The sequence below is a fragment of the Marmota monax genome, unplaced genomic scaffold (genome assembly GCF_021218885.2).
Source record: "Marmota monax isolate L192 unplaced genomic scaffold, Marmota_monax_Labrador192_F-V1.1 WCK01_AAM20220418_F8-fsc00188, whole genome shotgun sequence".
Lineage (NCBI taxonomy): Eukaryota > Metazoa > Chordata > Mammalia > Rodentia > Sciuridae > Marmota > Marmota monax.
In genome coordinates, this window is record NW_026692655.1 from 310866 (window position 1) to 321854 (window position 10989).

The 10989-nt window shown below is 46.5% G+C and overlaps 1 pseudogene; it reads left to right on the plus strand.

Moving 5' to 3' along the window:
- Positions 1-3555: 3555 nt before the first annotated feature.
- Positions 3556-4435, plus strand: LOC124093847 (developmental pluripotency-associated protein 2-like; annotated as a pseudogene).
- The last annotated feature ends 6554 nt before the right edge of the window (positions 4436-10989 follow it).

Consider the following 10989-nt stretch of genomic DNA (forward strand, 5'->3'; position numbering starts at 1 on the left):
GAAAAGTTATTTTTTTTTTTACTGTGGTCAAATACACAGAACATGAGATTTAACATTGTAACCACTTTGAAGTTGTCTAGTTAGTGGCCTTAACTCTGTTCAGTGTGGTGAATCTTCTCCAAAACTTTTTTATCCTCTTGATTTAAAACTCTGAGCACATTATTTTGCGCGCGCGCGCACACACACGCACAAGCCTTTGCTGCTGTATGCAGAGGATATCTCTGGAAAGATATTCACTAAATTAGTGCTGGTTCCCTCTGGGATGGGAGACTGGCAGGTGGGTGGAGATATCTGCTGTTGGAGGGCTTACTTCCTATTGTTCTTTCTTTTTTTATTTTATTTTATTTTTTTGGTGGTGGTGCTGGGGTTTGAACTCAGGGCTTAATGCATGCAAGGCAAGCACTCTACCAACTGAGCTATATCCCCAGCCTCTGTTCTTTCTTTCTTTTTTTTAAAAAAAAAAAAGTTTTATTTTTTAGTTGTTGATAAACCTTTAGTTATACGTGGTGCTGAGAATTGAACCCAGTGCCTCACATGTGCCAGGCAAGTGCGCTACCACTGAGCCCCAGCCCCACCCCTCCTCGGGTCTTTCTTTTGGACTGCTTGAACAGTGTAATTTTATTTTTCTGGAGCCGCTCTGGTCCTTGACTTCTGATTGAGTTTATGAGGTGGGCAGCGTCCCTTTTCCAAATCCATTAGCGCCTGGTTGCCTTTCCCCACCTTCCCCAGAGACACAGAACTTGGGGCACAGTTTGGCGTGGTGGAAAGGTGGCTGAATGATGAGTTGCTGTGCAGCCTTGGGGAGCCCCTTCCCCTCAGCCTCCTCCTCTCCAGTCCTACCAAGAAAGTCCTGGCAGAGGTGGCGCCTGAGAGTCCACCACACTCAGACCCTCTGGGATGTCTTGATTCTAATCAAAGTTTAGATTAAATTCCCCCCGGAGGCTGGGTCTTCCCAGTGGAGGAGGAGGTACAGAGGCAGAGAGAGAGGGAGTGAGAGGCAGGTTAGAAATGAGCGTCCTCAGTTACTTTCTGCTCAGAGACAGAACTGGCCCCAATTGAACTCAGCTTCAGTAAGGGGAGCAACTTGGAAAACACGGTTTGCTGTAGGCTTCCTTGCTATCTATCTATCTATCGATCTATCTATTTTTGGTACTTGGTATTGAACTCATGGGCACTTGGCACACCCAGCCCTATTTTGTATTTTATTTAGAGACAGGGTCTCACTGAGTTGCTTAGCACCTTACCCTTGTTGAGGCTGCCTTTAAACTCTCAGTCCTCCTGCCTCAGCCTCCTGAGCAGCTGGGATTACAGACGTGTGCCACCGCGACCGGCCCTTGCTATCCTCATTTTATTTTATTTTTCTCTTACATATTGAAATGTATTCATTACTGTTAAGATGACAAATGTCCATTTGTGCATGTTAAATCTTTGAGCTTCCCGTACCTCGGTAGACACCGGCCTAGTCAAACGGGGATACGGTGAGTGGGGTGTGTCCGGTGCCCCGGAGGGAGAAGGCAGAAGGGGTGGGAAAAGCCTAACCAGTCGGCAGATTTCGGTTCGGACTTCAGCTCTCCAGCACATGGTAAATGTGACAAAAGTTCTATTTATAATAATCATTATTATTCTATACTATAAAATAAAATGATTACCCACAGTAAAGTATAACTTTAAAATAAAGTTTTTACATGTATTTTTTAGGAAATGCAAGTCATGTATAGCTCATGAGGCACATAATACCTCCTACAAGATCCAGAAGATAGTGACAAGAGTGGCTTTTCTAGGGAAAGGAATGAGCCCCAGGGTAGCGGGTAGGGGGTAGGGGTGTGCTCTACCTTTTATACTTTAAAAATGGCTTGATTTTTAAATCTTGGGAATGTGTAACTTTTTAAAAATTAGGCTGACAAGCACAGAGAGAAATACTGCATGATCTCAGTCATATGTGGAATCTTAAGAGTTGAACTCACAGGCTGAGAGTGGCACAGTGGTTAGCACAGGCTGGGGGTGGGGCAGGCGGAGGGAGGGCTGGGGCAGGGTGGAGGATGGGTACTAATCAGTTAGAGAGGGGGAGGAAGTTCTGTGTACCATTTCACGGTAGGGTAGCTATAGATAATGATAATGCACTGCAGATTTCAAAAAGCCAGAAGAAAGACTTAGAGTGTTCTCACCACAAAAGAAAATAAGTGCTAGAGGAGACAGAATAACATATCAAAGCATCACATGGTACCCTATAAATATGTACCATTTTTAGATGTCAATTTTAATTTTTTAAATTGATAAATGGTGAAAAAAAATAGACTGATTCCAAGTCTTGGGCAGGAAGTGCACAGAAAAGCTTGGAATATTTTATAATCAATATTAAGTAGCACTGGGCACGGTGGCACACGCCTGTAATCCCAGAGACTTGGGAGGCTGAGGCAGGAGGATCGAGAGTTCAAAGCCAGCCTCAGCGAGGGTGAGGTGCTAAGCAACTCAGTGAGACCCTGTCTCTAAATATAATAGGAAATAGGGCTGGGATGTTGCTCAGTGGTCGAGTGCCCCTGGGTTCAACCTCTGGTACCAAAAACGAAAGAAAAAGAAAAAGATTAAGTAGCAAGGAAGCTCTGAGAGACTAAGTCATGCAACTGAAGGGGCTACCACCGGCTGAAGACAGGAGGGAATGAAAGCAGAATTGCAAGGGCAAACAGCTACAATACATCTACAGTTCATAAAGATAGAAGTAAATATAAACAAATATATGGGGCTGGGGCTATAGCTCAGAGTGCTTGCCTAACATGTGTGGGGTACTGGGTTGGATCCTTAGCACCTCATAAAAATAAACAAATAAAATAAGGGCATGCTGTCCACCTACAACTACAAAAAATTAAAAACAAATATATATATGTAAATATACATATGTGTATATATACATACATACATACATATTGGTCATCTCTGGAGGATGCTGCGTTGGAATGATTGCAAGGACCTGATTCTTCATTCTTCCCTGAATCCACAGGGGATTGGGCAGCTCTTTCCATCAGGGGCACCACCCCGCCCACTCTAGGGTTGGCCGTGTGACTGGCTTTAGCCAATGGGTGCTGGTGAATGTGACCTAACAGTGTTGAAATGTGCTTATGGGGTTGGACTTGCTCTTGGGTTCCTGCCCCCACCAAGAGAACATATCCCACTGTGGCCCATCATCCCCAGAAGAATAACAGTCACATTGAACAGACCTGACCCCAGGGGCAGCTTGGGGCCAAGCTCCACGGCTTCAGCCATACCTTTCAGACGTGTGGGAGAAAATCAAATGCAAACTGTCATATACTGCTGAGTTTGGGGATGGGTTGTTGCTCAGCATTATTGTGAATGAGTAGTTGACTGATAGACTATGGTAATGGTGTTATAGTTTGCATTTAAAAATAAAAAAGCCCTTATAGAAGTCTAATACTCCCATGCCTTAGGCATGTCATAAATTTTGTGTTCTTTTTCTTGTTCAGAAAAAAAAAAAATGGGAGGAGCGCACAGCATAGCTGTCCTGAGCCCTGCTGCCTTTGCCATCTCCCGGTGTTCCTGGAAATGTCAGGCGCAAATGACAGGGTCACTGAGAAGAACTTCCTTGAGGAGCAATTCGATGAGGAAAATGTGATTTTAATACTAGTCCCAGTTACAGAGGAACAAGACTATCCAATAGAAACAACTGTTTCTTTAACTGCAGAAATCAAACAGGAAGTCTGCTTTCCTGAAACAAAACCTAATTGTAAAATATGACCCCTTCCCTTGCCGACCATTTTGCCTCCAATTAATAAGGTTTCTCGGGATACTTTGCGAAACTGGTGCCAACAATTTGAGTACTGATGGCCAGAAAATAGAGGTTTATTTGAGGCTACAGAAGCATGCATATCCCGAACAAAAATATGATATTCCTGAAACATCTCAGGAGGCCAGATTGAAGCCAGTTTCCAGGAAATGGAAGGCAGTGGCCAATGCAGCAGGGCTTCAGGAAAGTCATAATAAGGTTAAAAGAGAGGAAGAGACTAACATGGTTGAAGTGGTAAATTCAGCTCAGGAGTCCATATTGGCATCTTGGGCAAGGATCGCTGCCAGAGCCACTCAGCGCAAGGCTGTGAATTCGTGTCCCATCCCTACTTCTGTGGAGGCCTTTTTGCTGCAAACCTCTGGTGTCAGGTGGTGTGTGGTCCATGGCCAATTTCTTTCTGCAGAAACAGCAGGATGGGTTCACCTGCAGTTCCATGCAGGTCAGACTTGGGTCCCTGACACTCCCAAGAGGATGATTTCCCTCTTCCTGTTACCTGCCTGTATTTTTCCACCCTCGGGACTAGAAGATAATATGTTATGCCCTGAATGTGTAAAAAGGAATAAGAAGATGATGAAAGGATTAATTATAACAAGAGAGAAAAGGCAATGCACTGTAGGAGACCAAAAGGTGCCACCTTAAGCAATGTTGAAGTACTATTTTGATCTGAAGGCAATTGAGAAGAAACAGACAAAAAGTTTTCTGCTTTCCAACTATTGGCCCCAAAACAGGACATAAATTTGCAAATATTCCTCTTCCCTCCCAGGACAAGTGGTGGAGAGCCCATAGGTAAATCATCACACAGCCTGATGAATGCTGGGTTGGTTTCTGACCATCTTTCATTTTCAGTGTCTCCTGATCATTTGTGTCAGACTCAAGTATTAACTATATATATATATTTTAAGCAGAGCTGCTAGGTTTATGGGGAAACTGAGCAAAAGAGTTCTTTTATGCTTCTCTTTAATATTAATTTTTTTGTGTGTATACTAAGATTGAACCCAGGGACACTCTACCACTGGGCTATAACCCTAACTCCCTGCCTCTTTTTTTTTGTTTATTTTTTGGTACTGGGAATTTAACCACTGAATCACATCCCCAGCCCTTTTAATTTGAGACAAGTTCTTCCAAGGTTGCTTAGGGTCTCACTAAATTGCTGAGACTGCCCTTGATCTTGCAATCCTGTCTCAGCCTCCTCTAAGTAGCTGAGATATAGGTGTGCATCATCTCACCTGGCTTTAATATTAACATGTCCTATTAGTGTTGTACATTCCTTAATTGATGAGTCAATATTGGTATATTATTAATTTTGGTGGTGGGTGGGGTACCAGGGATTGAACTCAGGGACACTCAACCACAAAGCCACATCCGCAGCCCTGGTTTTGTATTTTACTTAGATACAGGGTCTCATGAGTTGCTTAGCACCTTGTTAAAGGTGCTGAGGCTGAGTTTGAACTTGAGATCCTCCTGCCTCTATCTCCAGAGCCACTGTGATTACAGGCATGTGCCACCAAGCCCGGCCTATTATTAATTATTAACTACCTATTATTACTAGTTATAATGAATTATTATCTTTATGTGGCACTGAGGATCGAACCCAGGGCCTCACACGTGTAGTCAAGCACTCTACCACTGAGCTACAACCCCAGTTGTATATTTGGTTTCATGCTTTTTGTTGAACGTCTTATGATTTTGATGTGTGTGTGTGTGTTTGTGTTTTACTAGGGATTAAACCCAGGAAAACACTACTACTAATCTATATTCACAGCCCTTTTTATTTTTTATTTTGATATAGGGTCTCAATAAATTACTGAGGCTGGTTGGGTGTGGAGATACACATTTGTAATCCCCCAGAGACTTGGGAGGCTAGGTCAAGAGGATTGCAAGTTTGAGATCAGTCTCAACAGCTTAGCAAGACCCTGTCTAAAAATAAAAAGACGGGGTGTGGCACAGTGGTAAAGCATCCCTGGTACCCCCACCCCCCAAAATAAAAGTTGCCAAAGCCAGCTTTGGATTTGCAATCCTCCTGCCTCAGTCTCCCAAGTAGTTGGGATTATGGCCCCCACCACACTTGGCCACTGACTAAGGTTTGACGTGTATCCAACATTCTGCATGATAATTCATAATTATCTAGGCCCTAATGCTCCATTCCTCAGTTCTACCTGTTTTTTCCTCCCGTCAAGCCTCTGTAAATCAGATCTTTTTACTGACATTGTAACTTTGCCCTTTTTAGGATGCTTTATATTTAGAATCATACACGTGTATTTTAAAATAGTCTGAAAAATGTATTTAAGGTCTCTTCATGTCTTCATGGATTATTTTTATAGTGCTGAGTATATCAATTCTCAAGATATACCACAGTTCATGTATTCATTCAGCTACTGAAAGACACCTTGGTTGTTTCCAAGTTTTGGCAGTTATGAATAAAGCTGCTATAAACATCAAAAAAAATGCCACATTTGGAGATGTGTACTAAAATATCTATGAAATTAAAAAGAATTACTTATTTTAAGAGACAAACAGTACCCCATTGGCCCTACATCCATCCGTGTGGCTATTCAGAGTGTCCTGGAGTTCCAGTGTCCTGAGGCACTTTTCTATCCCCGGGTAGTGATCCTGATGCTAGGGGTCTGGAGTCCTGGAGGGCTGGGGCTGGGGATGCTGAGTAGGGCACTGTCCAGGGTCTTCATTTGGGGGATCTGTGGGTCACAGAGCAAAGGGCTTCACCAAAGCTCTCCTGAGCCGAGGCTCCTCCCAGGACTCCTGACACCTCTGCTGTCCATGGCTCTGTGCAGGAAGCACAGGAGCCATTGCTATCTCTGGGCATCTCCTCCCCTCCCCACCCTCCACCCCTGACTCAGCCTGGGAAAGTCCAGAATGGCCGGGGAGCTCCAGGAAATTCCATTCAGTCTTCCCCTTCTGGCTGTGCAAACGCCCATCACAGCGCCCATCCAGATCCCTGAGGGCCTGGTGGAGACACGGGGCCCTCACAGACCCAGACGAAGGGGTGCAAGGGAAAGCAGGCTCTTCATCAGGGACCCAGCTGTGTGCTTTCCCCCCCTCTGTTCCTCAGAACCCCCACTGAACCCGCACCAGCACAGCCACTGCGGCCCCTCCCACACCTCCTGGGTCTTGCTTCACATATCTGTCTCCATCTGCTGGACTGTCATTCTGATTCCACGGGACTTCTCCAGCTTTGGGGTCAGAAGAGGTCTTCCAAAGTCTCCTGGGTGTCAGAGACCATTGCTGCAACCCACTTACCCCAGCTAGAGAAGGGGCTTTCTAGGTTCCCCTGACCCCAGCTGCAGTAGCCTGCTGGTCCCCCCAGACGGGGACCAGCTGTCTCCCCATGGGGCCAGGACAGCTTGGCCAGAGCAAGGGCTGCTCTTTCTGTGCTTGTGCAGTTTGGGGTCCCTGAGTGCCATCCTCTAACTTCTGTGTGGCCCATTCGCTCATGTCCAGGTGTTTGCTCAAAAATTGCCTTGTTATAGACCTCGAAAACAGTGATAGCAGCCAGTCACCAAAGACCCTATGTCACACAATTCTACTTATAAGAACTGTCCAAAATAGGCAGATGCATGGGGACAGAAAGTTAGGGGTTGGGGATAATGGAAAGCAGGGAGTCACTGCTGGTGGGTCCAGGGTTTCTTTGGGGGATGATGAAAATGTTCTGGAATTAGTCTGTGGTGATGGTTACACAACTCTGTGAACATACTAAAAGCCACCAAACTGTAGTCTTTTAAAGGGTGAAAAGTATGTGAGTGACATCACAATAAAGAGGTTTTTAAAAAGTGGAAATAGAGAGAGGCCTTATCAACGAAGCGTTCCCTGGCTGCTTTATTTGAGACCGAGCTCCCTCTCTGCTGCCCACCCTGCCCTCATTCAGCTTCCTTGTTCTTGGTTCCGTGTATCAGCACCTGTCATGTTGCTCTGTTTTTGTTTCCTGTCTCTGTCCTCTGCTGAAATACAGTCAGGGATGCCACTGTGCTGATTGTTGTACTCTCAGGACTTAGAACAACACCAGACATGTAGTAGGTTCTCAATAAACAGTTTCTGAATCGATTGTCCATTCCAATCCTGTATCAAGGTTCCCCAGCGGGCATCTCACCTGAGGGGTCTCAGAGAACGGACCTCTTTTAAGCATCTTTGAACCAACATTTTATGGGGAGTCTGCCTTTGGGCTCTAGCTCCTCCTTTGCTCCCATTACTCCCCATTCATCACCATTTTGCCCACTCTGTCAAGGGAGGTCTCCTGCAAGACTTTCTTTGCTCCTTCTTCTCATTTCTGTGCCTGTCTGCCACAGGCCTGTCACCTCGATGACTGCGATATCCAATCGATCCTTCTCCCTCCTGCCTCTTGCACCCCTGGCATCCTGTTTGCAAATCCATCCCTGATCCACTTGGCACAGCTCCTTCTTTAAACTTTCCAGTGACTTCTTTTAGCTCTTGGAATAAAGGTGTGAGGCTCCGCCTGAGGTTCAAAGCCCTTCAGAACCCGGCTGACACCCCCCACCCTCCTGCGTGTTCCCACTCACCCTCTGGAGCGCCTTTGGAACTCGAAGCCCCCATCAAGCTTCTATTCTCCACACACCACCACCTCTGCCTGGACACATGCCCTGCCCTCATGGCCTTCAGGGCTTCAGTGTTGCTTCTTTCCATAACTTGAGGCTGTGACAACCAGGGACACTGTGCATCCCACTTCTCTTTTTGTGTTGCATTGAAGGCTGACTTGTCTGTCCCCCACTGTGAGGCTGAGTGATTCTTATACATAGGAACTCTGCACTTGGTGTGTGCTCAGTGCTGCTTACAGGTTCCAACCAAAAGATGAATGAGCAAATGCAGGCAGACATCTCTTTTTCCAAGAGATGCCATTCTTCTCTGCATTTCTTCCCTCCTTCCTTCCTAATCATGTCCACTCTGCCAGGCGTAGTGGAAGTCTCACCTGCCTGGGACCCAGGTTCAGGATGCATGCCTGGGCCAGGCTGGACCATGTTGCAGAGAGAACACCCTGTGCTGGACTTAGAGCTCCAGTGGATCTGGCTTCCTTGAGGAAACAGGACTCCGAGGATGAGGGTCTGAGTCTGGGTGACCTTGGATGGTACCTCACATTCTCAGGGCCTCAGGGTCCTCTGCTCCTGGGACCAGCATCAGGAATGCAGACAGGACACGGCCCTGATATTAGCTATGGCCCCACATCCCACAAGCCCTATTCCTGGGGATTGCTCCCCAAGCTTGCCAATCCCCGCCTGCTTTCCTTAGCAGCCTGGGACTGGAAGGAAGCTGGTGGGGCCTGCCTGCGACCCAGTGGATCCCTTCAGGCCGGCCCTCAGCCCTCGGGGCCTCAGTCTCCCTGCTCTGATTTCCTGGTGTCTAGGAAAGACTACCAAGTAGGCCTCAAGCCTGCAGCAGGGTGGCCCTGTCCCAGAGGCCTCCGTGTACCAGTTTGGAACTTTGACCTGGACCATGGTGCCTACCAGGCTGGGTGCTGGTGCCCTGGTGGGGCCCTTTATCAGGAGAGAGCCTGCCATCATGGCCTGGGGAAGGAATGTGCTTCACCCACAGGAGCAGGCCCGGGTCGGGTTGCGAGTCTGGTTAATGCCTCCGTGCATTAGGCCTGTCGCCCGTTGACAGGATTTTTTGTTTAATTGGAGGCATAAGAAAACAATAACCTCTGTCGGCCTTAAGGGCCCAGCGGCAGCGTAGCAGGGAGCACTTAGTGACGAGGGGAGGTGGGAGCCTGTGGACTCCCAGCCTCTGCCAGGCTGGCTGGGTGTTCCTGGGCAGGTCTCTTCTCCTCTGTGGACTTCAGTCTCACCATGTGGCTGTGAGCAGGTTGCTGGAATCCTGCTGGCTAGCTCCAAGTGCAACACCTGTCAGAACGTGTCCAGGAGCTTGGCAAATGCAGATTCCCAGGCCCTGTACTGGGTCCAGACTCTCCTGAGACTCATCCATCTGCTGCCTTGTCTCAAGCATGATGTGGCAGGACCCGCACACTGCAGCCAGGTTAGCCCTGCCATTCCCAAATGCTTGGCACTGGCTCTGGCCCACAGCAACCATCAGCCTCTCCTGGGGAGTTGCAAGTCAAAAGGGTAGGCTCCAAAATGCTCACGGGGTATAATTCTAGTAATTTCAGTTTTGTTCCTGTTTTATGTATGAGCGCTTGCTGATTTTCCTACAATGAACATGCACAGGAGTATAATTGAAAAAATAGGCCTGGCCTGGTGACACACAACTGTGATCTCAGTGACTCTGGAGGCTGGGGTAGGAGGATGGCAGGTTTGAGGCCAGCCTCAGCAACTTAGTGAGGCCCTAAGCAATTTGGTGAGACTCTGTCTCAAAATAAAAAAATAAAAAGGGGAGGGATATAGCTCAGTGGTAAAATACCCCTGGGTTCAATCGCTAGTACGAAAAAAAAGTAATAATAGTAATAATTATGGGGAAAATTGAGATATCTCTATAGAGGATGATAGTCTTCTTGGTAGATGCTCGTGTGATATGTATTTAAATTGTCTCGTATGGCTTTTGGATTGCAACAGCCATCAGGCTTACTGAAACCAGCAAAACAACAGAACACGAATGCAAACACACAAAAAGTTGTTACACAACCCCCATCCGTCCCTTCCCCTGAGGTAACTGATGTTAACAGCCCCAACGGACTTCATTCCATGCAGGGCCTCCTGCACTCACACAGACCAGACACCTTGGTGCATGGCCTGTTTGGGATTTTTTTAAAAAAATTTAAAACAACAAAGTCAAATCATCACATACACTACTTTGCAACTTATTTTCTCCCTTGACAATATATCCTGGACATTTTTAGGAGAAAACACTATCTCATTTCTACTTAGATTCGCTCAGTAAGCTTAGAGGGCTCCTGGCTTACGATGGTTAGACTTAGGATTTTTTGACCTTACAATGGCTGGTGCGGAAGCAATACGCATAAGTCCTTTCCAATTTTGAATTTTGATCTTTACCTGAGCTCATGGTATGCAGTATGATCCTCTCTTGACAATTCTCTCTCTACATGGAAATTGCACAACTCCATTGGGGCTGGGAGGTGCCATACAACATGTTGCTAACCTAGGACATTCAGTGGGTTAGGTAGAATACATACATTTTTAAATTACAGCATATTCAACTTACAATGGGTTTGTGGGGACATAAGCCCACCCATCATAAGTTGAGGAGTATCAATTTCA